Source organism: Struthio camelus, chromosome 17, assembly GCF_040807025.1.
Source record: "Struthio camelus isolate bStrCam1 chromosome 17, bStrCam1.hap1, whole genome shotgun sequence".
In the NCBI taxonomy this organism is placed as follows: Eukaryota; Metazoa; Chordata; class Aves; order Struthioniformes; family Struthionidae; genus Struthio; species Struthio camelus.
In genome coordinates, this window is record NC_090958.1 from 1,800,452 (window position 1) to 1,827,059 (window position 26,608).

The following is a 26,608-nucleotide window of genomic DNA, read 5'->3' on the forward strand; positions in this document are numbered from 1 at the left end:
GAGTGTCTGCTGTAGTGGGGAAGTGTGGTCAGGGCTGTTGAAAGTAGGAGGAGGGGAGGAAAAGGATGAGGGAAGTGTTGGTGGGAGAGCCGTATGGATGGCAAGGGCAAAAGGGTGGGTGCCTTGGGTCAGGTTGTGGTGGCTGTTGTTGGTAGTCCGGTGTTGGAGGAGAGTGTCTGCTGTAGTGGGGAAGTGTGGTTCGGGCTGTTGAAAGTCGGAGGAGGGGAGGAAAAGGAGGAGGGAAGTGTTGGTGGGAGAGCCGTGTGCATGCCAGTGCCAAAAGGGTGGGTGCCTTGGGTCAGGTTGTGGTGGCTGTTGTTGGTAGTTGGGTGTTGGAGGAGAGTGTCTGCTGTAGTGGGGAAGTGTGGTTCGGGCTGTTGAAAGTAGGAGGAGGGGAGGAAAAGGAGGAAGGAAGTGTTGGTGGGAGAGCCGTGTGTATTCCAATGCCAAAAGGGTGGGTGCCTTGGGTCAGGTTGTGGTGGCTGTTGTTGGTAGTTGGGTGTTGGAGGAGAGTGTCTGCTGTAGTGGGGAAGTGTGGTTCGGGCTGTTGAAAGTAGGAGGAGGGGAGGAAAAGGAGGAGGGAAGTGTTGGTGGGAGAGCCGTATGGATGGCAAGGGCAAAAGGGTGGGTGCCTTGGGTCAGGTTGTGGTGGCTGTTGTTGGTAGTCCGGTGTTGGAGGAGAGTGTCTGCTGTAGTGGGGAAGTGTGGTCAGGGATGTCAAAAACAGGAGGAGGGGAGGAAAAGGAGGAGGGAAGTGTTGGTGGGAGAGCCGTATGGATGGCAAGGGCCAAAGGGTGGGTGCCTAGGTGCAGGTTGTGGTGGCTGTTGTTGGTAGTCCGGTGTTGGAGGAGAGTGTCTGCTGTAGTGGGGAAGTGTGGTTCGGGCTGTTGAAAGTCGGAGGAGGGGAGGAAAAGGAGGAGGGAAGTGTTGGTGGGAGAGCCATATGGATGGCAAGGGCCAAAGGGTGGGTGCCTTGGGTCAGGTTGTGGTGGCTGTTGTTGGTAGTTGGGTGTTGGAGGAGAGTGTCTGCTGTAGTGGGGAAGTGTGGTCAGGGCTGTTGAAAGTAGGAGGAGGGGAGGAAAAGGATGAGGGAAGTGTTGGTGGGAGAGCCGTATGGATGGCAAGGGCAAAAGGGTGGGTGCCTTGGGTCAGGTTGTGGTGGCTGTTGTTGGTAGTCCGGTGTTGGAGGAGAGTGTCTGCTGTAGTGGGGAAGTGTGGTTCGGGCTGTTGAAAGTAGGAGGAGGGGAGGAAAAGGAGGAGGGAAGTGTTGGTGGGAGAGCCGTATGGATGTCAAGGGCCAAAAGGGTGGGTGCCTTGGTGCAGGTTGTGGTGGCTGTTGTTGGTAGTTGGGTGTTGGAGGAGAGTGTCTGCTGTAGTGGGGAAGTGTGGTCAGGGCTGTCAAAAACAGGAGGAGGGGAGGAAAAGGAGGAGGGAAGTGTTGGTGGGAGAGCCGTGTGCATGCCAGTGCCAAAAGGGTGGGTGCCTTGGGTCAGGTTGTGGTGGCTGTTGTTGGTAGTTGGGTGTTGGAGGAGAGTGTCTGCTGTAGTGGGGAAGTGTGGTTCGGGCTGTTGAAAGTAGGAGGAGGGGAGGAAAAGGAGGAGGGAAGTGTTGGTGGGAGAGCCGTATGGATGGCAAGGGCCAAAGGGTGGGTGCCTTGGGTCAGGTTGTGGTGGCTGTTGTTGGTAGTCCGGTGTTGGAGGAGAGTGTCTGCTGTAGTGGGGAAGTGTGGTTCGGGCTGTTGAAAGTAGGAGGAGGGGAGGAAAAGGAGGAGGGAAGTGTTGGTGGGAGAGCCGTATGGATGGCAAGGGCCAAAGGGTGGGTGCCTTGGGTCAGGTTGTGGTGGCTGTTGTTGGTAGTTGGGTGTTGGAGGAGAGTGTCTGCTGTAGTGGGGAAGTGTGGTTCGGGCTGTTGAAAGTAGGAGGAGGGGAGGAAAAGGAGGAGGGAAGTGTTGGTGGGAGAGCGGTATGGATGGCAAGGGCCAAAGGGTGGGTGCCTTGGGTCAGGTTGTGGTGGCTGTTGTTGGTAGTCTGGTGTTGGAGGAGAGTGTCTGCTGTAGTGGGGAAGTGTGGTTCGGGCTGTTGAAAGTAGGAGGAAGGGAGGAAAAGGAGGAGGGAAGTGTTGGTGGGAGAGCCGTATGGATGGCAAGGGCCAAAGGGTGGGTGCCTTGGGTCAGGTTGTGGTGGCTGTTGTTGGTGGTCCGGTGTTGGAGGAGAGTGTCTGCTGTAGTGGGGAAGTGTGGTTCGGGCTGTTGAAAGTCGGAGGAGGGGAGGAAAAGGAGGAGGGAAGTGTTGGTGGGAGAGCCGTATGGATGGCAAGGGCAAAAGGGTGGGTGCCTTGGGTCAGGTTTTGGTGGCTGTTGTTGGTAGTCCGGTGTTGGAGGAGAGTGTCTGCTGTAGTGGGGAAGTGTGGTTCGGGCTGTTGAAAGTAGGAGGAGGGGAGGAAAAGGAGGAGGGAAGTGTTGGTGGGAGAGCCGTATGGATGGCAAGGGCAAAAGGGTGGGTGCCTTGGTGTAGGTTGTGGTGGCTGTTGTTGGTAGTCCGGTGTTGGAGGAGAGTGTCTGCTGTAGTGGGGAAGTGTGGTCAGGGCTGTTGAAAGTCGGAGGAGGGGAGGAAAAGGATGAGGGAAGTGTTGGTGGGAGAGCCGTATGGATGGCAAGGGCAAAAGGGTGGGTGCCTTGGGTCAGGTTGTGGTGGCTGTTGTTGGTAGTCCGGTGTTGGAGGAGAGTGTCTGCTGTAGTGGGGAAGTGTGGTTCGGGCTGTTGAAAGTAGGAGGAGGGGAGGAAAAGGAGGAGGGAAGTGTTGGTGGGAGAGCCGTGTGCATGCCAGTGCCAAAAGGGTGGGTGCCTTGGGTCAGGTTGTGGTGGCTGTTGTTGGTAGTTGGGTGTTGGAGGAGAGTGTCTGCTGTAGTGGGGAAGTGTGGTTCGGGCTGTTGAAAGTAGGAGGAGGGGAGGAAAAGGAGGAGGGAAGTGTTGGTGGGAGAGCCGTGTGTATTCCAATGCCAAAAGGGTGGGTGCCTTGGGTCAGGTTGTGGTGGCTGTTGTTGGTAGTCCGGTGTTGGAGGAGAGTGTCTGCTGTAGTGGGGAAGTGTGGTTCGGGCTGTTGAAAGTAGGAGGAGGGGAGGAAAAGGAGGAGGGAAGTGTTGGTGGGAGAGCCGTATGGATGGCAAGGGCAAAAGGGTGGGTGCCTTGGGTCAGGTTGTGGTGGCTGTTGTTGGTAGTCCGGTGTTGGAGGAGAGTGTCTGCTGTAGTGGGGAAGTGTGGTCAGGGATGTCAAAAACAGGAGGAGGGGAGGAAAAGGAGGAGGGAAGTGTTGGTGGGAGAGCCGTATGGATGGCAAGGGCCAAAGGGTGGGTGCCTTGGGTCAGGTTGTGGTGGCTGTTGTTGGTAGTCCGGTGTTGGAGGAGAGTGTCTGCTGTAGTGGGGAAGTGTGGTTCGGGCTGTTGAAAGTAGGAGGAGGGGAGGAAAAGGAGGAGGGAAGTGTTGGTGGGAGAGCCGTATGGATGGCAAGGGCCAAAGGGTGGGTGCCTTGGGTCAGGTTGTGGTGGCTGTTGTTGGTAGTCCGGTGTTGGAGGAGAGTGTCTGCTGTAGTGGGGAAGTGTGGTCAGGGCTGTTGAAAGTAGGAGGAGGGGAGGAAAAGGATGAGGGAAGTGTTGGTGGGAGAGCCGTATGGATGGCAAGGGCCAAAGGGTGGGTGCCTTGGGTCAGGTTGTGGTGGCTGTTGTTGGTAGTTGGGTGTTGGAGGAGAGTGTCTGCTGTAGTGGGGAAGTGTGGTTCGGGCTGTTGAAAGTAGGAGGAGGGGAGGAAAAGGAGGAGGGAAGTGTTGGTGGGAGAGCCGTATGGATGTCAAGGGCCAAAAGGGTGGGTGCCTTGGGTCAGGTTGTGGTGGCTGTTGTTGGTAGTTGGGTGTTGGAGGAGAGTGTCTGCTGTAGTGGGGAAGTGTGGTCAGGGCTGTTGAAAGTAGGAGGAGGGGAGGAAAAGGAGGAGGGAAGTGTTGGTGGGAGAGCCGTGTGCATGCCAGTGCCAAAAGGGTGGGTGCCTTGGGTCAGGTTGTGGTGGCTGTTGTTGGTAGTTGGGTGTTGGAGGAGAGTGTCTGCTGTAGTGGGGAAGTGTGGTTCGGGCTGTTGAAAGTAGGAGGATGGGAGGAAAAGGAGGAGGGAAGTGTTGGTGGGAGAGCCGTATGGATGGCAAGGGCCAAAGGGTGGGTGCCTTGGGTCAGGTTGTGGTGGCTGTTGTTGGTGGTCCGGTGTTGGAGGAGAGTGTCTGCTGTAGTGGGGAAGTGTGGTTCGGGCTGTTGAAAGTAGGAGGAGGGGAGGAAAAGGAGGAGGGAAGTGTTGGTGGGAGAGCCGTATGGATGGCAAGGGCCAAAGGGTGGGTGCCTTGGTGCAGGTTGTGGTGGTTGTTGTTGGTAGTCCGGTGTTGGAGGAGAGTGTCTGCTGTAGTGGGGAAGTGTGGTTCGGGCTGTTGGAAGTCGGAGGAGGGGAGGAAAAGGAGGAGGGAAGTGTTGGTGGGAGAGCCGTATGGATGGCAAGGGCCAAAGTGTGGGTGCCTTGGGTCAGGTTGTGGTGGCTGTTGTTGGTAGTTGGGTGTTGGAGGAGAGTGTCTGCTGTAGTGGGGAAGTGTGGTTAGGGCTGTTGAAAGTAGGAGGATGGGAGGAAAAGGATGAGGGAAGTGTTGGTGGGAGAGCCGTATGGATGGCAAGGGCAAAAGGGTGGGTGCCTTGGGTCAGGTTGTGGTGGCTGTTGTTGGTAGTTGGGTGTTGGAGGAGAGTGTCTGCTGTAGTGGGGAAGTGTGGTTCAGGCTGTTGAAAGTAGGAGGAGGGGAGGAAAAGGAGGAGGGAAGTGTTGGTGGGAGAGCCGTATGGATGGCAAGGGCCAAAGGGTGGGTGCCTTGGGTCAGGTTGTGGTGGCTGTTGTTGGTAGTCCGGTGTTGGAGGAGAGTGTCTGCTGTAGTGGGGAAGTGTGGTTCGGGCTGTTGAAAGTCGGAGGAGGGGAGGAAAAGGAGGAGGGAAGTGTTGGTGGGAGCGCCGTATGGATGGGAAGGGCCAAAGGGTGGGTGCCTTGGTGCAGGTTGTGGTGGCTGTTGTTGGTAGTTGGGTGTTGGAGGAGAGTGTCTGCTGTAGTGGGGAAGTGTGGTCAGGGCTGTTGAAAGTAGGAGGAGGGGAGGAAAAGGAGGAGGGAAGTGTTGGTGGGAGAGCCGTATGGATGGCAAGGGCAAAAGGGTGGGTGCCTTGGGTCAGGTTGTGGTGGCTGTTGTTGGTAGTTGGGTGTTGGAGGAGAGTGTCTGCTGTAGTGGGGAAGTGTGGTTCGGGCTGTTGAAAGTAGGAGGAGGGGAGGAAAAGGAGGAGGGAAGTGTTGGTGGGAGAGTGGTATGGATGGCAAGGGCAAAAGGGTGGGTGCCTTGGTGCAGGTTGTGGTGGCTGTTGTTGGTAGTCCGGTGTTGGAGGAGAGTGTCTGCTGTAGTGGGGAAGTGTGGTTCGGGCTGTTGAAAGTAGGAGGAGGGGAGGAAAAGGATGAGGGAAGTGTTGGTGGGAGAGCCGTATGGATGTCAAGGGCCAAAGGGTGGGTGCCTTGGGTCAGGTTGTGGTGGCTGTTGTTGGTAGTCCGGTGTTGGAGGAGAGTGTCTGCTGTAGTGGGGAAGTGTGGTTCGGGCTGTTGAAAGTAGGAGGAGGGGAGGAAAAGGATGAGGGAAGTGTTGGTGGGAGAGCCGTATGGATGGCAAGGGCCAAAGGGTGGGTGCCTTGGGTCAGGTTGTGGTGGCTGTTGTTGGTAGTTGGGTGTTGGAGGAGAGTGTCTGCTGTAGTGGGGAAGTGTGGTTCGGGCTGTTGAAAGTAGGAGGAGGGGAGGAAAAGGAGGAGGGAAGTGTTGGTGGGAGAGCCGTATGGATGGCAAGGGCCAAAGGGTGGGTGCCTTGGGTCAGGTTGTGGTGGCTGTTGTTGGTAGTTGGGTGTTGGAGGAGAGTGTCTGCTGTAGTGGGGAAGTGTGGTTCGGGCTGTTGAAAGTAGGAGGAGGGGAGGAAAAGGAGGAGGGAAGTGTTGGTGGGAGAGCCGTATGGATGGCAAGGGCCAAAGGGTGGGTGCCTTGGTGCAGGTTGTGGTGGCTGTTGTTGGTAGTTGGGTGTTGGAGGAGAGTGTCTGCTGTAGTGGGGAAGTGTGGTTCGGGCTGTTGAAAGTAGGAGGAGGGGAGGAAAAGGAGGAAGGAAGTGTTGGTGGGAGAGCCGTATGGATGGCAAGGGCCAAAGGGTGGGTGCCTTGGTGCAGGTTGTGGTGGCTGTTGTTGGTAGTCCGGTGTTGGAGGAGAGTGTCTGCTGTAGTGGGGAAGTGTGGTTCGGGCTGTTGAAAGTAGGAGGAGGGGAGGAAAAGGAGGAGGGAAGTGTTGGTGGGAGAGCGGTATGGATGGCAAGGGCTAAAGGGTGGGTGCCTTGGGTCAGGTTGTGGTGGCTGTTGTTGGTAGTCCGGTGTTGGAGGAGAGTGTCTGCTGTAGTGGGGAAGTGTGGTTCGGGCTGTTGAAAGTAGGAGGAAGGGAGGAAAAGGAGGAGGGAAGTGTTGGTGGGAGAGCCGTATGGATGGCAAGGGCCAAAGGGTGGGTGCCTTGGTGCAGGTTGTGGTGGCTGTTGTTGGTGGTCCGGTGTTGGAGGAGAGTGTCTGCTGTAGTGGGGAAGTGTGGTTCGGGCTGTTGAAAGTCGGAGGAGGGGAGGAAAAGGAGGAGGGAAGTGTTGGTGGGAGAGCCGTATGGATGGCAAGGGCCAAAGGGTGGGTGCCTTGGGTCAGGTTTTGGTGGCTGTTGTTGGTAGTCCGGTGTTGGAGGAGAGTGTCTGCTGTAGTGGGGAAGTGTGGTTCGGGCTGTTGAAAGTAGGAGGAGGGGAGGAAAAGGAGGAGGGAAGTGTTGGTGGGAGAGCCGTATGGATGGCAAGGGCCAAAGGGTGGGTGCCTTGGGTCAGGTTGTGGTGGCTGTTGTTGGTAGTCCGGTGTTGGAGGAGAGTGTCTGCTGTAGTGGGGAAGTGTGGTCAGGGCTGTTGAAAGTCGGAGGAGGGGAGGAAAAGGAGGAGGGAAGTGTTGGTGGGAGAGCCGTATGGATGGCAAGGGCAAAAGGGTGGGTGCCTTGGGTCAGGTTGTGGTGGCTGTTGTTGATAGTCCGGTGTTGGAGGAGAGTGTCTGCTGTAGTGGGGAAGTGTGGTTCGGGCTGTTGAAAGTAGGAGGAGGGGAGGAAAAGGAGGAGGGAAGTGTTGGTGGGAGAGCCGTGTGCATGCCAGTGCCAAAAGGGTGGGTGCCTTGGGTCAGGTTGTGGTGGCTGTTGTTGGTAGTTGGGTGTTGGAGGAGAGTGTCTGCTGTAGTGGGGAAGTGTGGTTCGGGCTGTTGAAAGTAGGAGGAGGGGAGGAAAAGGAGGAGGGAAGTGTTGGTGGGAGAGCCGTATGGATGGCAAGGGCCAAAGGGTGGGTGCCTTGGGTCAGGTTGTGGTGGCTGTTGTTGGTAGTCCGGTGTTGGAGGAGAGTGTCTGCTGTAGTGGGGAAGTGTGGTTCGGGCTGTTGAAAGTCGGAGGAGGGGAGGAAAAGGAGGAGGGAAGTGTTGGTGGGAGCGCCGTATGGATGGGAAGGGCAAAAGGGTGGGTGCCTTGGGTCAGGTTGTGGTGGCTGTTGTTGGTAGTCCGGTGTTGGAGGAGAGTGTCTGCTGTAGTGGGGAAGTGTGGTTCGGGCTGTTGAAAGTAGGAGGAGGGGAGGAAAAGGAGGAGGGAAGTGTTGGTGGGAGAGCCGTATGGATGGCAAGGGCAAAAGGGTGGGTGCCTTGGGTCAGGTTGTGGTGGCTGTTGTTGGTAGTTGGGTGTTGGAGGAGAGTGTCTGCTGTAGTGGGGAAGTGTGGTTCGGGCTGTTGAAAGTAGGAGGAGGGGAGGAAAAGGAGGAGGGAAGTGTTGGTGGGAGAGTGGTATGGATGGCAAGGGCAAAAGGGTGGGTGCCTTGGTGCAGGTTGTGGTGGCTGTTGTTGGTAGTCCGGTGTTGGAGGAGAGTGTCTGCTGTAGTGGGGAAGTGTGGTTCGGGCTGTTGAAAGTAGGAGGAGGGGAGGAAAAGGAGGAGGGAAGTGTTGGTGGGAGAGCCGTATGGATGTCAAGGGCCAAAGGGTGGGTGCCTTGGGTCAGGTTGTGGTGGCTGTTGTTGGTAGTTGGGTGTTGGAGGAGAGTGTCTGCTGTAGTGGGGAAGTGTGGTTCGGGCTGTTGAAAGTAGGAGGAGGGGAGGAAAAGGATGAGGGAAGTGTTGGTGGGAGAGCCGTATGGATGGCAAGGGCCAAAGGGTGGGTGCCTTGGGTCAGGTTGTGGTGGCTGTTGTTGGTAGTCCGGTGTTGGAGGAGAGTGTCTGCTGTAGTGGGGAAGTGTGGTTCGGGCTGTTGAAAGTAGGAGGAGGGGAGGAAAAGGAGGAGGGAAGTGTTGGTGGGAGAGCCGTATGGATGGCAAGGGCAAAAGGGTGGGTGCCTTGGGTCAGGTTGTGGTGGCTGTTGTTGGTAGTCCGGTGTTGGAGGAGAGTGTCTGCTGTAGTGGGGAAGTGTGGTTCGGGCTGTTGAAAGTAGGAGGAGGGGAGGAAAAGGAGGAGGGAAGTGTTGGTGGGAGAGCCGTATGGATGGCAAGGGCCAAAGGGTGGGTGCCTTGGTGCAGGTTGTGGTGGCTGTTGTTGGTAGTTGGGTGTTGGAGGAGAGTGTCTGCTGTAGTGGGGAAGTGTGGTTCGGGCTGTTGAAAGTAGGAGGAGGGGAGGAAAAGGAGGAAGGAAGTGTTGGTGGGAGAGCCGTATGGATGGCAAGGGCCAAAGGGTGGGTGCCTTGGTGCAGGTTGTGGTGGCTGTTGTTGGTAGTCCGGTGTTGGAGGAGAGTGTCTGCTGTAGTGGGGAAGTGTGGTTCGGGCTGTTGAAAGTAGGAGGAGGGGAGGAAAAGGAGGAGGGAAGTGTTGGTGGGAGAGCGGTATGGATGGCAAGGGCTAAAGGGTGGGTGCCTTGGGTCAGGTTGTGGTGGCTGTTGTTGGTAGTCCGGTGTTGGAGGAGAGTGTCTGCTGTAGTGGGGAAGTGTGGTCAGGGCTGTCAAAAACAGGAGGAGGGGAGGAAAAGGAGGAGGGAAGTGTTGGTGGGAGAGCCGTATGGATGGCAAGGGCCAAAGGGTGGGTGCCTTGGGTCAGGTTGTGGTGGCTGTTGTTGGTAGTCCGGTGTTGGAGGAGAGTGTCTGCTGTAGTGGGGAAGTGTGGTTCGGGCTGTTGAAAGTCGGAGGAGGGGAGGAAAAGGAGGAGGGAAGTGTTGGTGGGAGAGCCGTATGGATGGCAAGGGCAAAAGGGTGGGTGCCTTGGGTCAGGTTTTGGTGGCTGTTGTTGGTAGTCCGGTGTTGGAGGAGAGTGTCTGCTGTAGTGGGGAAGTGTGGTTCGGGCTGTTGAAAGTAGGAGGAGGGGAGGAAAAGGAGGAGGGAAGTGTTGGTGGGAGAGCCGTATGGATGGCAAGGGCCAAAGGGTGGGTGCCTTGGTGCAGGTTGTGGTGGCTGTTGTTGGTAGTCCGGTGTTGGAGGAGAGTGTCTGCTGTAGTGGGGAAGTGTGGTCAGGGCTGTTGAAAGTCGGAGGAGGGGAGGAAAAGGAGGAGGGAAGTGTTGGTGGGAGAGCCGTATGGATGGCAAGGGCAAAAGGGTGGGTGCCTTGGGTCAGGTTGTGGTGGCTGTTGTTGGTAGTTGGGTGTTGGAGGAGAGTGTCTGCTGTAGTGGGGAAGTGTGGTTCGGGCTGTTGAAAGTAGGAGGAGGGGAGGAAAAGGAGGAGGGAAGTGTTGGTGGGAGAGCCGTGTGCATGCCAGTGCCAAAAGGGTGGGTGCCTTGGGTCAGGTTGTGGTGGCTGTTGTTGGTAGTTGGGTGTTGGAGGAGAGTGTCTGCTGTAGTGGGGAAGTGTGGTTCGGGCTGTTGAAAGTAGGAGGAGGGGAGGAAAAGGAGGAGGGAAGTGTTGGTGGGAGAGCCGTGTGTATTCCAATGCCAAAAGGGTGGGTGCCTTGGGTCAGGTTGTGGTGGCTGTGTTGGTAGTCCGGTGTTGGAGGAGAGTGTCTGCTGTAGTGGGGAAGTGTGGTTCGGGCTGTTGAAAGTAGGAGGAGGGGAGGAAAAGGAGGAGGGAAGTGTTGGTGGGAGAGCCGTATGGATGGCAAGGGCCAAAGGGTGGGTGCCTTGGTGCAGGTTGTGGTGGCTGTTGTTGGTAGTCCGGTGTTGGAGGAGAGTGTCTGCTGTAGTGGGGAAGTGTGGTCAGGGCTGTTGAAAGTAGGAGGAGGGGAGGAAAAGGAGGAGGGAAGTGTTGGTGGGAGAGCCGTATGGATGGCAAGGGCCAAAGGGTGGGTGCCTTGGTGCAGGTTGTGGTGGCTGTTGTTGGTAGTTGGGTGTTGGAGGAGAGTGTCTGCTGTAGTGGGGAAGTGTGGTTCGGGCTGTTGAAAGTCGGAGGAGGGGAGGAAAAGGAGGAGGGAAGTGTTGGTGGGAGAGCCGTATGGATGGCAAGGGCCAAAGGGTGGGTGCCTTGGGTCAGGTTGTGGTGGCTGTTGTTGGTAGTCCGGTGTTGGAGGAGAGTGTCTGCTGTAGTGGGGAAGTGTGGTTCGGGCTGTTGAAAGTAGGAGGAGGGGAGGAAAAGGAGGAGGGAAGTGTTGGTGGGAGAGCCGTATGGATGGCAAGGGCCAAAGGGTGGGTGCCTTGGTGCAGGTTGTGGTGGCTGTTGTTGGTAGTCCGGTGTTGGAGGAGAGTGTCTGCTGTAGTGGGGAAGTGTGGTTCGGGCTGTTGAAAGTCGGAGGAGGGGAGGAAAAGGAGGAGGGAAGTGTTGGTGGGAGAGCCGTGTGCATGCCAGTGCCAAAAGGGTGGGTGCCTTGGGTCAGGTTGTGGTGGCTGTTGTTGGTAGTTGGGTGTTGGAGGAGAGTGTCTGCTGTAGTGGGGAAGTGTGGTTCGGGCTGTTGAAAGTCGGAGGAGGGGAGGAAAAGGAGGAGGGAAGTGTTGGTGGGAGAGCCGTGTGCATGCCAGTGCCAAAAGGGTGGGTGCCTTGGGTCAGGTTGTGGTGGCTGTTGTTGGTAGTCCGGTGTTGGAGGAGAGTGTCTGCTGTAGTGGGGAAGTGTGGTTCGGGCTGTTGAAAGTAGGAGGAGGGGAGGAAAAGGAGGAGGGAAGTGTTGGTGGGAGAGCGGTATGGATGGCAAGGGCTAAAGGGTGGGTGCCTTGGGTCAGGTTGTGGTGGCTGTTGTTGGTAGTCTGGTGTTGGAGGAGAGTGTCTGCTGTAGTGGGGAAGTGTGGTTCGGGCTGTTGAAAGTAGGAGGAAGGGAGGAAAAGGAGGAGGGAAGTGTTGGTGGGAGAGCCGTATGGATGGCAAGGGCCAAAGGGTGGGTGCCTTGGGTCAGGTTGTGGTGGCTGTTGTTGGTGGTCCGCTGTTGGAGGAGAGTGTCTGCTGTAGTGGGGAAGTGTGGTTCGGGCTGTTGAAAGTAGGAGGAGGGGAGGAAAAGGAGGAGGGAAGTGTTGGTGGGAGAGCCGTATGGATGGCAAGGGCAAAAGGGTGGGTGCCTTGGGTCAGGTTTTGGTGGCTGTTGTTGGTAGTCCGGTGTTGGAGGAGAGTGTCTGCTGTAGTGGGGAAGTGTGGTTCGGGCTGTTGAAAGTAGGAGGAGGGGAGGAAAAGGAGGAGGGAAGTGTTGGTGGGAGAGCCGTATGGATGGCAAGGGCCAAAGGGTGGGTGCCTTGGTGCAGGTTGTGGTGGCTGTTGTTGGTAGTCCGGTGTTGGAGGAGAGTGTCTGCTGTAGTGGGGAAGTGTGGTCAGGGCTGTTGAAAGTCGGAGGAGGGGAGGAAAAGGAGGAGGGAAGTGTTGGTGGGAGAGCCGTATGGATGGCAAGGGCAAAAGGGTGGGTGCCTTGGGTCAGGTTGTGGTGGCTGTTGTTGGTAGTTGGGTGTTGGAGGAGAGTGTCTGCTGTAGTGGGGAAGTGTGGTTCGGGCTGTTGAAAGTAGGAGGAGGGGAGGAAAAGGAGGAGGGAAGTGTTGGTGGGAGAGCCGTGTGCATGCCAGTGCCAAAAGGGTGGGTGCCTTGGGTCAGGTTGTGGTGGCTGTTGTTGGTAGTTGGGTGTTGGAGGAGAGTGTCTGCTGTAGTGGGGAAGTGTGGTTCGGGCTGTTGAAAGTAGGAGGATGGGAGGAAAAGGAGGAGGGAAGTGTTGGTGGGAGAGCCGTGTGTATTCCAATGCCAAAAGGGTGGGTGCCTTGGGTCAGGTTGTGGTGGCTGTGTTGGTAGTCCGGTGTTGGAGGAGAGTGTCTGCTGTAGTGGGGAAGTGTGGTTCGGGCTGTTGAAAGTAGGAGGAGGGGAGGAAAAGGAGGAGGGAAGTGTTGGTGGGAGAGCCGTATGGATGGCAAGGGCCAAAGGGTGGGTGCCTTGGTGCAGGTTGTGGTGGCTGTTGTTGGTAGTCCGGTGTTGGAGGAGAGTGTCTGCTGTAGTGGGGAAGTGTGGTCAGGGCTGTTGAAAGTAGGAGGAGGGGAGGAAAAGGAGGAGGGAAGTGTTGGTGGGAGAGCCGTATGGATGGCAAGGGCCAAAGGGTGGGTGCCTTGGTGCAGGTTGTGGTGGCTGTTGTTGGTAGTTGGGTGTTGGAGGAGAGTGTCTGCTGTAGTGGGGAAGTGTGGTTCGGGCTGTTGAAAGTCGGAGGAGGGGAGGAAAAGGAGGAGGGAAGTGTTGGTGGGAGAGCCGTATGGATGGCAAGGGCCAAAGGGTGGGTGCCTTGGGTCAGGTTGTGGTGGCTGTTGTTGGTAGTCCGGTGTTGGAGGAGAGTGTCTGCTGTAGTGGGGAAGTGTGGTTCGGGCTGTTGAAAGTAGGAGGAGGGGAGGAAAAGGAGGAGGGAAGTGTTGGTGGGAGAGCCGTATGGATGGCAAGGGCCAAAGGGTGGGTGCCTTGGTGCAGGTTGTGGTGGCTGTTGTTGGTAGTCCGGTGTTGGAGGAGAGTGTCTGCTGTAGTGGGGAAGTGTGGTTCGGGCTGTTGAAAGTCGGAGGAGGGGAGGAAAAGGAGGAGGGAAGTGTTGGTGGGAGAGCCGTGTGCATGCCAGTGCCAAAAGGGTGGGTGCCTTGGGTCAGGTTGTGGTGGCTGTTGTTGGTAGTTGGGTGTTGGAGGAGAGTGTCTGCTGTAGTGGGGAAGTGTGGTTCGGGCTGTTGAAAGTCGGAGGAGGGGAGGAAAAGGAGGAGGGAAGTGTTGGTGGGAGAGCCGTGTGCATGCCAGTGCCAAAAGGGTGGGTGCCTTGGGTCAGGTTGTGGTGGCTGTTGTTGGTAGTCCGGTGTTGGAGGAGAGTGTCTGCTGTAGTGGGGAAGTGTGGTTCGGGCTGTTGAAAGTAGGAGGAGGGGAGGAAAAGGAGGAGGGAAGTGTTGGTGGGAGAGCGGTATGGATGGCAAGGGCTAAAGGGTGGGTGCCTTGGGTCAGGTTGTGGTGGCTGTTGTTGGTAGTCTGGTGTTGGAGGAGAGTGTCTGCTGTAGTGGGGAAGTGTGGTTCGGGCTGTTGAAAGTAGGAGGAAGGGAGGAAAAGGAGGAGGGAAGTGTTGGTGGGAGAGCCGTATGGATGGCAAGGGCCAAAGGGTGGGTGCCTTGGGTCAGGTTGTGGTGGCTGTTGTTGGTGGTCCGCTGTTGGAGGAGAGTGTCTGCTGTAGTGGGGAAGTGTGGTTCGGGCTGTTGAAAGTAGGAGGAGGGGAGGAAAAGGAGGAGGGAAGTGTTGGTGGGAGAGCCGTATGGATGGCAAGGGCAAAAGGGTGGGTGCCTTGGGTCAGGTTTTGGTGGCTGTTGTTGGTAGTCCGGTGTTGGAGGAGAGTGTCTGCTGTAGTGGGGAAGTGTGGTTCGGGCTGTTGAAAGTAGGAGGAGGGGAGGAAAAGGAGGAGGGAAGTGTTGGTGGGAGAGCCGTATGGATGGCAAGGGCCAAAGGGTGGGTGCCTTGGTGCAGGTTGTGGTGGCTGTTGTTGGTAGTCCGGTGTTGGAGGAGAGTGTCTGCTGTAGTGGGGAAGTGTGGTCAGGGCTGTTGAAAGTCGGAGGAGGGGAGGAAAAGGAGGAGGGAAGTGTTGGTGGGAGAGCGGTATGGATGGCAAGGGCCAAAGGGTGGGTGCCTTGGGTCAGGTTGTGGTGGCTGTTGTTGGTAGTCCGGTGTTGGAGGAGAGTGTCTGCTGTAGTGGGGAAGTGTGGTTCGGGCTGTTGAAAGTCGGAGGAGGGGAGGAAAAGGAGGAGGGAAGTGTTGGTGGGAGAGCCGTATGGATGGCAACGGCCAAAGGGTGGGTGCCTTGGGTCAGGTTGTGGTGGCTGTTGTTGGTAGTCCGGTGTTGGAGGAGAGTGTCTGCTGTAGTGGGGAAGTGTGGTTCGGGCTGTTGAAAGTCGGAGGAGGGGAGGAAAAGGAGGAGGGAAGTGTTGGTGGGAGAGCGGTATGGATGGCAAGGGCCAAAGGGTGGGTGCCTTGGGTCAGGTTGTGGTGGCTGTTGTTGGTGGTCCGGTGTTGGAGGAGAGTGTCTGCTGTAGTGGGGAAGTGTGGTCAGGGCTGTTGAAAGTAGGAGGAGGGGAGGAAAAGGAGGAGGGAAGTGTTGGTGGGAGAGCCGTGTGCATGCCAGTGCCAAAAGGGTGGGTGCCTTGGGTCAGGTTGTGGTGGCTGTTGTTGGTAGTTGGGTGTTGGAGGAGAGTGTCTGCTGTAGTGGGGAAGTGTGGTTCGGGCTGTTGAAAGTCGGAGGAGGGGAGGAAAAGGAGGAGGGAAGTGTTGGTGGGAGAGCCGTATGGATGGCAAGGGCAAAAGGTTGGGTGCCTTGGTGCAGCTTGTGGTGGCTGTTGTTGGTAGTTGGGTGTTGGAGGAGAGTGTCTGCTGTAGTGGGGAAGTGTGGTTCGGGCTGTTGAAAGTAGGAGGAGGGGAGGAAAAGGAGGAGGGAAGTGTTGGTGGGAGAGCCGTATGGATGGCAAGGGCAAAAGGGTGGGTGCCTTGGGTCAGGTTGTGGTGGCTGTTGTTGGTAGTCCGGTGTTGGAGGAGAGTGTCTGCTGTAGTGGGGAAGTGTGGTCAGGGCTGTTGAAAGTAGGAGGAGGGGAGGAAAAGGATGAGGGAAGTGTTGGTGGGAGAGCCGTATGGATGGCAAGGGCCAAAGGGTGGGTGCCTTGGGTCAGGTTGTGGTGGCTGTTGTTGGTAGTCCGGTGTTGGAGGAGAGTGTCTGCTGTAGTGGGGAAGTGTGGTTCGGGCTGTTGAAAGTAGGAGGAGGGGAGGAAAAGGAGGAGGGAAGTGTTGGTGGGAGAGCCGTGTGCATGCCAGTGCCAAAAGGGTGGGTGCCTTGGGTCAGGTTGTGGTGGCTGTTGTTGATAGTCCGGTGTTGGAGGAGAGTGTCTGCTGTAGTGGGGAAGTGTGGTCAGGGCTGTTGAAAGTAGGAGGAGGGGAGGAAAAGGAGGAGGGAAGTGTTGGTGGGAGAGCCGTATGGATGGCAAGGGCAAAAGGGTGGGTGCCTTGGTGCAGGTTGTGGTGGCTGTTGTTGGTGGTCCGGTGTTGGAGGAGAGTGTCTGCTGTAGTGGGGAAGTGTGGTTCGGGCTGTTGAAAGTAGGAGGAGGGGAGGAAAAGGAGGAGGGAAGTGTTGGTGGGAGAGCCGTATGGATGGCAAGGGCCAAAGGGTGGGTGCCTTGGGTCAGGTTGTGGTGGCTGTTGTTGGTAGTCCGGTGTTGGAGGAGAGTGTCTGCTGTAGTGGGGAAGTGTGGTTCGGGCTGTTGAAAGTAGGAGGAGGGGAGGAAAAGGAGGAGGGAAGTGTTGGTGGGAGAGCCGTATGGATGGCAAGGGCCAAAGGGTGGGTGCCTTGGTGCAGGTTGTGGTGGCTGTTGTTGGTGGTCCGGTGTTGGAGGAGAGTGTCTGCTGTAGTGGGGAAGTGTGGTTCGGGCTGTTGAAAGTAGGAGGAGGGGAGGAAAAGGAGGAGGGAAGTGTTGGTGGGAGAGCGGTATGGATGGCAAGGGCCAAAGGGTGGGTGCCTTGGGTCAGGTTGTGGTGGCTGTTGTTGGTGGTCCGGTGTTGGAGGAGAGTGTCTGCTGTAGTGGGGAAGTGTGGTCAGGGCTGTTGAAAGTAGGAGGAGGGGAGGAAAAGGAGGAGGGAAGTGTTGGTGGGAGAGCCGTGTGCATGCCAGTGCCAAAAGGGTGGGTGCCTTGGTGCAGGTTGTGGTGGCTGTTGTTGGTAGTTGGGTGTTGGAGGAGAGTGTCTGCTGTAGTGGGGAAGTGTGGTTCGGGCTGTTGAAAGTCGGAGGAGGGGAGGAAAAGGAGGAGGGAAGTGTTGGTGGGAGAGCCGTATGGATGGCAAGGGCAAAAGGGTGGGTGCCTTGGTGCAGGTTGTGGTGGCTGTTGTTGGTAGTTGGGTGTTGGAGGAGAGTGTCTGCTGTAGTGGGGAAGTGTGGTTCGGGCTGTTGAAAGTAGGAGGAGGGGAGGAAAAGGAGGAGGGAAGTGTTGGTGGGAGAGCCGTGTGCATGCCAATGTCAAAAATGTGCGTGCCTTGGGTCAGGTTGTGGTGGCTGTTGTTGGTAGTTGGGTGTTGGAGGAGAGTGTCTGCTGTAGTGGGGAAGTGTGGTTCGGGCTGTTGAAAGTAGGAGGAGGGGAGGAAAAGGAGGAGGGAAGTGTTGGTGGGAGAGCCGTATGGATGGCAAGGGCCAAAGGGTGGGTGCCTTGGGTCAGGTTGTGGTGGCTGTTGTTGGTAGTCCGGTGTTGGAGGAGAGTGTCTGCTGTAGTGGGGAAGTGTGGTTCGGGCTGTTGAAAGTCGGAGGAGGGGAGGAAAAGGAGGAGGGAAGTGTTGGTGGGAGAGCCGTATGGATGGCAAGGGCCAAAGGGTGGGTGCCTTGGGTCAGGTTGTGGTGGCTGTTGTTGGTGGTCCGCTGTTGGAGGAGAGTGTCTGCTGTAGTGGGGAAGTGTGGTTCGGGCTGTTGAAAGTAGGAGGAGGGGAGGAAAAGGAGGAGGGAAGTGTTGGTGGGAGAGCCGTGTGTATGCCAGTGCCAAAAGGGTGGGTGCCTTGGGTCAGGTTGTGGTGGCTGTTGTTGGTGGTCCGGTGTTGGAGGAGAGTGTTTGCTGTAGTGGGGAAGTGTGGTTCAGGCTGTTGAAAGTCGGAGGAGGGGAGGAAAAGGAGGAGGGAAGTGTTGGTGGGAGAGCCGTATGGATGGCAAGGGCCAAAGGGTGGGTGCCTTGGGTCAGGTTGTGGTGGCTGTTGTTGGTAGTCCGGTGTTGGAGGAGAGTGTCTGCTGTAGTGGGGAAGTGTGGTTCGGGCTGTTGAAAGTAGGAGGAGGGGAGGAAAAGGAGGAGGGAAGTGTTGGTGGGAGAGCCGTATGGATGGCAAGGGCAAAAGGGTGGGTGCCTTGGTGCAGGTTGTGGTGGCTGTTGTTGGTGGTCCGGTGTTGGAGGAGAGTGTCTGCTGTAGTGGGGAAGTGTGGTTCGGGCTGTTGAAAGTAGGAGGAGGGGAGGAAAAGGAGGAGGGAAGTGTTGGTGGGAGAGCCGTATGGATGGCAAGGGCAAAAGGGTGGGTGCCTTGGGTCAGGTTGTGGTGGCTGTTGTTGGTAGTTGGGTGTTGGAGGAGAGTGTCTGCTGTAGTGGGGAAGTGTGGTTCGGGCTGTTGAAAGTAGGAGGAGGGGAGGAAAAGGAGGAGGGAAGTGTTGGTGGGAGAGCCGTGTGCATGCCAATGTCAAAAATGTGGGTGCCTTGGGTCAGGTTGTGGTGGCTGTTGTTGGTAGTTGGGTGTTGGAGGAGAGTGTCTGCTGTAGTGGGGAAGTGTGGTTCGGGCTGTTGAAAGTAGGAGGAGGGGAGGAAAAGGAGGAGGGAAGTGTTGGTGGGAGAGCCGTATGGATGGCAAGGGCTCAAAGGGTGGGTGCCTTGGGTCAGGTTGTGGTGGCTGTTGTTGGTAGTCCGGTGTTGGAGGAGAGTGTCTGCTGTAGTGGGGAAGTGTGGTTCGGGCTGTCGAAAGTAGGAGGAGGGGAGGAAAAGGAGGAGGGAAGTGTTGGTGGGAGAGCGGTAGGGATGGCAAGGGCCAAAGGGTGGGTGCCTTGGGTCAGGTTGTGGTGGCTGTTGTTGGTAGTTGGGTGTTGGAGGAGAGTGTCTGCTGTAGTGGGGAAGTGTGGTTCGGGCTGTTGAAAGTCGGAGGAGGGGAGGAAAAGGAGGAGGGAAGTGTTGGTGGGAGAGCCGTATGGATGGCAAGGGCCAAAGGGTGGGTGCCTTGGGTCAGGTTGTGGTGGCTGTTGTTGGTAGTCGGGTGTTGGAGGAGAGTGTCTGCTGTAGTGGGGAAGTGTGGTTCGGGCTGTTGAAAGTAGGAGGAGGGGAGGAAAAGGAGGAGGGAAGTGTTGGTGGGAGAGCGGTATGGATGGCAAGGGCAAAAGGGTGGGTGCCTTGGTGCAGGTTGTGGTGGCTGTTGTTGGTAGTCCGGTGTTGGAGGAGAGTGTCTGCTGTAGTGGGGAAGTGTGGTCAGGGCTGTCAAAAACAGGAGGAGGGGAGGAAAAGGAGGAGGGAAGTGTTGGTGGGAGAGCCGTGTGCATGCCAATGTCAAAAATGTGGGTGCCTTGGGTCAGGTTGTGGTGGCTGTTGTTGGTAGTTGGGTGTTGGAGGAGAGTGTCTGCTGTAGTGGGGAAGTGTGGTTCGGGCTGTTGAAAGTAGGAGGAGGGGAGGAAAAGGAGGAGGGAAGTGTTGGTGGGAGAGCCGTATGGATGGCAAGGGCTCAAAGGGTGGGTGCCTTGGGTCAGGTTGTGGTGGCTGTTGTTGGTAGTCCGGTGTTGGAGGAGAGTGTCTGCTGTAGTGGGGAAGTGTGGTTCGGGCTGTTGAAAGTAGGAGGAGGGGAGGAAAAGGAGGAGGGAAGTGTTGGTGGGAGAGCCGTATGGATGGCAAGGGCCAAAGGGTGGGTGCCTTGGGTCAGGTTGTGGTGGCTGTTGTTGGTAGTCCGGTGTTGGAGGAGAGTGTCTGCTGTAGTGGGGAAGTGTGGTTCGGGCTGTTGAAAGTAGGAGGAGGGGAGGAAAAGGAGGAGGGAAGTGTTGGTGGGAGAGCCGTATGGATGGCAAGGGCCAAAGGGTGGGTGCCTTGGGTCAGGTTGTGGTGGCTGTTGTTGGTAGTCCGGTGTTGGAGGAGAGTGTCTGCTGTAGTGGGGAAGTGTGGTTCGGGCTGTTGAAAGTAGGAGGAGGGGAGGAAGAGGAGGAGGGAAGTGTTGGTGGGAGAGCCGTGTGCATGCCAGTGCCAAAAGGGTGGGTGCCTTGGGTCAGGTTGTGGTGGCTGTTGTTGGTGGTCCGGTGTTGGAGGAGAGTGTCTGCTGTAGTGGGGAAGTGTGGTTCGGGCTGTTGAAAGTAGGAGGAGGGGAGGAAAAGGAGGAGGGAAGTGTTGTTGGGAGAGCCGTATGGATGGCAAGGGCCAAAGGGTGGGTGCCTTGGGTCAGGTTGTGGTGGCTGTTGTTGGTAGTCCGGTGTTGGAGGAGAGTGTCTGCTGTAGTGGGGAAGTGTGGTTCGGGCTGTTGAAAGTAGGAGGAGGGGAGGAAAAGGAGGAGGGAAGTGTTGGTGGGAGAGCGGTATGGATGGCAAGGGCAAAAGGGTGGGTGCCTTGGGTCAGGTTGTGGTGGCTGTTGTTGGTAGTCCGGTGTTGGAGGAGAGTGTCTGCTGTAGTGGGGAAGTGTGGTCAGGGCTGTTGAAAGTAGGAGGAGGGGAGGAAAAGGAGGAGGGAAGTGTTGGTGGGAGAGCCGTGTGCATGCCAATGTCAAAAATGTGGGTGCCTTGGGTCAGGTTGTGGTGGCTGTTGTTGGTAGTTGGGTGTTGGAGGAGAGTGTCTGCTGTAGTGGGGAAGTGTGGTTCGGGCTGTTGAAAGTAGGAGGAGGGGAGGAAAAGGAGGAGGGAAGTGTTGGTGGGAGAGCCGTATGGATGGCAAGGGCTCAAAGGGTGGGTGCCTTGGGTCAGGTTGTGGTGGCTGTTGTTGGTAGTTGGGTGTTGGAGGAGAGTGTCTGCTGTAGTGGGGAAGTGTGGTTCGGGCTGTTGAAAGTAGGAGGAGGGGAGGAAAAGGAGGAGGGAAGTGTTGTTGGGAGAGCCGTATGGATGGCAAGGGCCAAAGGGTGGGTGCCTTGGGTCAGGTTGTGGTGGCTGTTGTTGGTAGTCCGGTGTTGGAGGAGAGTGTCTGCTGTAGTGGGGAAGTGTGGTTTGGGCTGTTGAAAGTAGGAGGAGGGGAGGAAAAGGAGGAGGGAAGTGTTGGTGGGAGAGCCGTATGGATGGCAAGGGCCAAAGGGTGGGTGCCTTGGGTCAGGTTGTGGTGGCTGTTGTTGGTAGTCCGGTGTTGGAGGAGAGTGTCTGCTGTAGTGGGGAAGTGTGGTTCGGGCTGTTGAAAGTAGGAGGAGGGGAGGAAGAGGAGGAGGGAAGTGTTGGTGGGAGAGCCGTGTGCATGCCAGTGCCAAAAGGGTGGGTGCCTTGGGTCAGGTTGTGGTGGCTGTTGTTGGTGGTCCGGTGTTGGAGGAGAGTGTCTGCTGTAGTGGGGAAGTGTGGTCAGGGCTGTTGAAAGTAGGAGGAGGGGAGGAAAAGGAGGAGGGAAGTGTTGTTGGGAGAGCCGTATGGATGGCAAGGGCCAAAGGGTGGGTGCCTTGGTGCAGGTTGCGGTGGCTGTTGTTGGTAGTTGGGTGTTGGAGGAGAGTGTCTGCTGTAGTGGGGAAGTGTGGTTCGGGCTGTTGAAAGTAGGAGGAGGGGAGGAAAAGGAGGAGGGAAGTGTTGGTGGGAGAGCCGTATGGATGGCCAGGGCAAAAGGGTGGGTGCCTTGGTGCAGGTTGTGGTGGCTGTTGTTGGTAGTCCGGTGTTGGAGGAGAGTGTCTGCTGTAGTGGGGAAGTGTGGTTCGGGCTGTTGAAAGTAGGAGGAGGGGAGGAAAAGGAGGAGGGAAGTGTTGGTGGGAGAGCCGTGTGCATGCCAGTGCCAAAAGGGTGGGTGCCTTGGGTCAGGTTGTGGTGGCTGTTGTTGGTAGTCCGGTGTTGGAGGAGAGTGTCTGCTGTAGTGGGGAAGTGTGGTTCGGGCTGTTGAAAGTAGGAGGAGGGGAGGAAAAGGAGGAGGGAAGTGTTGGTGGGAGAGCCGTGTGCATGCCAATGCCAAAAGGGTGGGTGCCTTGGTGCAGGTTGTGGTGGCTGTTGTTGGTAGTCCGGTGTTGGAGGAGAGTGTCTGCTGTAGTGGGGAAGTGTGGTTCGGGCTGTTGAAAGTAGGAGGAGGGGAGGAAAAGGAGGAGGGAAGTGTTGGTGGGAGAGCCGTATGGATGGCAAGGGCCAAAGGGTGGGTGCCTTGGTGCAGGTTGTGGTGGTTGTTGTTGGTAGTCCGGTGTTGGAGGAGAGTGTCTGCTGTAGTGGGGAAGTGTGGTTCGGGCTGTTGAAAGTAGGAGGAGGGGAGGAAAAGGAGGAGGGAAGTGTTGGTGGGAGAGCCGTGTGCATGCCAGTGCCAAAAGGGTGGGTGCCTTGGTGCAGGTTGTGGTGGCTGTTGTTGGTAGTCCGGTGTTGGAGGAGAGTGTCTGCTGTAGTGGGGAAGTGTGGTTCGGGCTGTTGACAGTAGGAGGAGGGGAGGAAAAGGAGGAGGGAAGTGTTGGTGGGAGAGCCGTATGGATGGCCAGGGCAAAAGGGTGGGTGCCTTGGGTCAGGTTGTGGTGGCTGTTGTTGGTAGTCCGGTGTTGGAGGAGAGTGTCTGCTGTAGTGGGGAAGTGTGGTTCGGGCTGTTGAAAGTAGGAGGAGGGGAGGAAAAGGAGGAGGGAAGTGTTGGTGGGAGAGCCGTGTGCATGCCAGTGCCAAAAGGGTGGGTGCCTTGGGTCAGGTTGTGGTGGCTGTTGTTGGTAGTTGGGTGTTGGAGGAGAGTGTCTGCTGTAGTGGGGAAGTGTGGTTCGGGCTGTTGAAAGTAGGAGAAGGGGAGGAAAAGGAGGAGGGAAGTGTTGGTGGGAGAGCCGTGTGCATGCCAATGCCAAAAGGGTGGGTGCCTTGGGTCAGGTTGTGGTGGCTGTTGTTGGTAGTCCGGTGTTGGAGGAGAGTGTCTGCTGTAGTGGGGAAGTGTGGTTCGGGCTGTTGAAAGTAGGAGGAGGGGAGGAAAAGGAGGAGGGAAGTGTTGGTGGGAGAGCCGTATGGATGGCAAGGGCCAAAGGGTGGGTGCCTTGGTGCAGGTTGTGGTGGCTGTTGTTGGTAGTTGGGTGTTGGAGGAGAGTGTCTGCTGTAGTGGGGAAGTGTGGTCAGGGCTGTTGAAAGTAGGAGGAGGGGAGGAAAAGGAGGAGGGAAGTGTTGGTGGGAGAGCCGTATGGATGGCAAGGGCCAAAGGGTGGGTGCCTTGGTGCAGGTTGTGGTGGATGTTCTTGGTAGTCCGGTGTTGGAGGAGAGTGTCTGCTGTAGTGGGGAAGTGTGGTCAGGGCTGTTGAAAGTAGGAGGAGGGGAGGAAAAGGAGGAGGGAAGTGTTGGTGGGAGAGCCGTATGGATGGCAAGGGCAAAAGGGTGGGTGCCTTGGTGCAGGTTGTGGTGGCTGTTGTTGGTAGTCCGGTGTTGGAGGAGAGTGTCTGCTGTAGTGGGGAAGTGTGGTCAGGGCTGTTGAAAGTAGGAGGAGGGGAGGAAAAGGAGGAAGGAAGTGTTGGTGGGAGAGCCGTGTGCATGCCAATGCCAAAAGGGGGTGGGGCCTTGGTGCAGGTTGTGGTGGCTGTTGTTGGTAGTCCGGTGTTGGAGGAGAGTGTCTGCTGTAGTGGGGAAGTGTGGTTCGGGCTGTTGAAAGTAGGAGGAGGGGAGGAAAAGGAGGAGGGAAGTGTTGGTGGGAGAGCCGTATGGATGGTAAGGGCCAAAGGGTGGGTGCCTTGGTGCAGGTTGTGGTGGCTGTTGTTGGTAGTTGGGTGTTGGAGGAGAGTGTCTGCTGTAGTGGGGAAGTGTGGTTCGGGCTGTTGAAAGTAGGAGGAGGGGAGGAAAAGGAGGAGGGAAGTGTTGGTGGGAGAGCCGTATGGATGGCAAGGGCCAAAGGGTGGGTGCCTTGGGTCAGGTTGTGGTGGCTGTTGTTGGTAGTCCGGTGTTGGAGGAGAGTGTCTGCTGTAGTGGGGAAGTGTGGTTCGGGCTGTTGAAAGTAGGAGGAGGGGAGGAAAAGGAGGAGGGAAGTGTTGGTGGGAGAGCCGTGTGCATGCCAGTGCCAAAAGGGTGGGTGCCTTGGGTCAGGTTGTGGTGGCTGTTGTTGGTAGTTGGGTGTTGGAGGAGAGTGTCTGCTGTAGTGGGGAAGTGTGGTTCGGGCTGTTGAAAGTAGGAGGAGGGGAGGAAAAGGAGGAGGGAAGTGTTGGTGGGAGAGCCGTATGGATGGCAAGGGCCAAAGGGTGGGTGCCTTGGGTCAGGTTGTGGTGGCTGTTGTTGGTAGTTGGGTGTTGGAGGAGAGTGTCTGCTGTAGTGGGGAAGTGTGGTTCGGGCTGTTGAAAGTAGGAGGAGGGGAGGAAAAGGATGAGGGAAGTGTTGGTGGGAGAGCCGTATGGATGGCAAGGGCCAAAGGGTGGGTGCCTTGGTGCAGGTTGTGGTGGCTGTTGTTGGTAGTTGGGTGTTGGAGGAGAGTGTCTGCTGTAGTGGGGAAGTGTGGTTCGGGCTGTTGAAAGTAGGAGGAGGGGAGGAAAAGGAGGAGGGAAGTGTTGGTGGGAGAGCCGTATGGATGGCAAGGGCAAAAGGGTGGGTGCCTTGGGTCAGGTTGTGGTGGCTGTTGTTGGTAGTCCGGTGTTGGAGGAGAGTGTCTGCTGTAGTGGGGAAGTGTGGTCAGGGCTGTTGAAAGTAGGAGGAGGGGAGGAAAAGGAGGAGGGAAGTGTTGGTGGGAGAGCCGTATGGATGGCAAGGGCCAAAGGGTGGGTGCCTTGGTGCAGGTTGTGGTGGCTGTTGTTGGTAGTCCGGTGTTGGAGGAGAGTGTCTGCTGTAGTGGGGAAGTGTGGTTCGGGCTGTTGAAAGTAGGAGGAGGGGAGGAAAAGGAGGAGGGAAGTGTTGGTGGGAGAGCCGTATGGATGGCAAGGGCCAAAGGGTGGGTGCCTTGGTGCAGGTTGTGGTGGCTGTTGTTGGTAGTTGGGTGTTGGAGGAGAGTGTCTGCTGTAGTGGGGAAGTGTGGTCAGGGCTGTCAAAAACAGGAGGAGGGGAGGAAAAGGAGGAGGGAAGTGTTGGTGGGAGAGCCGTATGGATGGCAAGGGCCAAAGGGTGGGTGCCTTGGTGCAGGTTGTGGTGGCTGTTGTTGGTGGTCCGGTGTTGGAGGAGAGTGTCTGCTGTAGTGGGGAAGTGTGGTCAGGGCTGTTGAAAGTAGGAGGAGGGGAGGAAAAGGAGGAGGGAAGTGTTGGTGGGAGAGCCGTATGGATGGCAAGGGCCAAAGGGTGGGTGCCTTGGGTCAGGTTGTGGTGGCTGTTGTTGGTAGTCTGGTGTTGGAGGAGAGTGTCTGCTGTAGTGGGGAAGTGTGGTTCGGGCTGTTGAAAGTAGGAGGAGGGGAGGAAAAGGAGGAGGGAAGTGTTGGTGGGAGAGCCGTATGGATGGCAAGGGCCAAAGGGTGGGTGCCTTGGTGCAGGTTGTGGTGGCTGTTGTTGGTAGTTGGGTGTTGGAGGAGAGTGTCTGCTGTAGTGGGGAAGTGTGGTTCGGGCTGTTGAAAGTAGGAGGATGGGAGGAAAAGGAGGAGGGAAGTGTTGGTGGGAGAGCTGTATGGATGGCAAGGGCAAAAGGGTGGGTGCCTTGGTGCAGGTTGTGGTGGCTGTTGTTGGTAGTTGGGTGTTGGAGGAGAGTGTCTGCTGTAGTGGGGAAGTGTGGTTCGGGCTGTTGAAAGTAGGAGGAGGGGAGGAAAAGGAGGAGGGAAGTGTTGGTGGGAGAGCGGTATGGATGGCAAGGGCCAAAGGGTGGGTGCCTTGGGTCAGGTTGTGGTGGCTGTTGTTGGTAGTTGGGTGTTGGAGGAGAGTGTCTGCTGTAGTGGGGAAGTGTGGTTCGGGCTGTTGAAAGTAGGAGGAGGGGAGGAAAAGGAGGAGGGAAGTGTTGGTGGGAGCGCCGTATGGATGGCAAGGGCAAAAGGGTGGGTGCCTTGGTGCAGGTTGTGGTGGCTGTTGTTGGTAGTCCGGTGTTGGAGGAGAGTGTCTGCTGTAGTGGGGAAGTGTGGTTCGGGCTGTTGAAAGTAGGAGGAGGGGAGGAAAAGGAGGAGGGAAGTGTTGGTGGGAGAGCCGTATGGATGGCAACGGCCAAAGGGTGGGTGCCTTGGGTCAGGTTGTGGTGGCTGTTGTTGGTAGTCCGGTGTTGGAGGAGAGTGTCTGCTGTAGTGGGGAAGTGTGGTTCGGGCTGTTGAAAGTAGGAGGAGGGGAGGAAAAGGAGGAGGGAAGTGTTGGTGGGAGAGCCGTATGGATGGCAAGGGCCAAAGGGTGGGTGCCTTGGTGCAGGTTGTGGTGGCTGTTGTTGGTAGTCCGGTGTTGGAGGAGAGTGTCTGCTGTAGTGGGGAAGTGTGGTTCGGGCTGTTGACAGTAGGAGGAGGGGAGGAAAAGGAGGAGGGAAGTGTTGGTGGGAGAGCCGTATGGATGGCCAGGGCAAAAGGGTGGGTGCCTTGGGTCAGGTTGTGGTGGCTGTTGTTGGTAGTCCGGTGTTGGAGGAGAGTGTCTGCTGTAGTGGGGAAGTGTGGTTCGGGCTGTTGAAAGTAGGAGGAGGGGAGGAAAAGGAGGAGGGAAGTGTTGGTGGGAGAGCCGTGTGCATGCCAGTGCCAAAAGGGTGGGTGCCTTGGGTCAGGTTGTGGTGGCTGTTGTTGGTGGTCCGGTGTTGGAGGAGAGTGTCTGCTGTAGTGGGGAAGTGTGGTTCGGGCTGTTGAAAGTAGGAGGAGGGGAGGAAAAGGAGGAGGGAAGTGTTGGTGGGAGAGCCGTGTGCATGCCAATGCCAAAAGGGTGGGTGCCTTGGGTCAGGTTGTGGTGGCTGTTGTTGGTAGTCCGGTGTTGGAGGAGAGTGTCTGCTGTAGTGGGGAAGTGTGGTTCGGGCTGTTGAAAGTAGGAGGAGGGGAGGAAAAGGAGGAGGGAAGTGTTGGTGGGAGAGCCGTATGGATGGCAAGGGCCAAAGGGTGGGTGCCTTGGGTCAGGTTGTGGTGGCTGTTGTTGGTAGTTGGGTGTTGGAGGAGAGTGTCTGCTGTAGTGGGGAAGTGTGGTCAGGGCTGTTGAAAGTAGGAGGAGGGGAGGAAAAGGAGGAGGGAAGTGTTGGTGGGAGAGCCGTATGGATGGCAAGGGCAAAAGGGTGGGTGCCTTGGTGCAGGTTGTGGTGGATGTTCTTGGTAGTCCGGTGTTGGAGGAGAGTGTCTGCTGTAGTGGGGAAGTGTGGTCAGGGCTGTTGAAAGTAGGAGGAGGGGAGGAAAAGGATGAGGGAAGTGTTGGTGGGAGAGCCGTATGGATGGCAAGGGCCAAAGGGTGGGTGCCTTGGTGCAGGTTGTGGTGGCTGTTGTTGGTAGTTGGGTGTTGGAGGAGAGTGTCTGCTGTAGTGGGGAAGTGTGGTCAGGGCTGTTGAAAGTAGGAGGAGGGGAGGAAAAGGAGGAAGGAAGTGTTGGTGGGAGAGCCGTGTGCATGCCAATGCCAAAAGGGGGTGGGGCCTTGGTGCAGGTTGTGGTGGCTGTTGTTGGTAGTCCGGTGTTGGAGGAGAGTGTCTGCTGTAGTGGGGAAGTGTGGTTCGGGCTGTTGAAAGTAGGAGGAGGGGAGGAAAAGGAGGAGGGAAGTGTTGGTG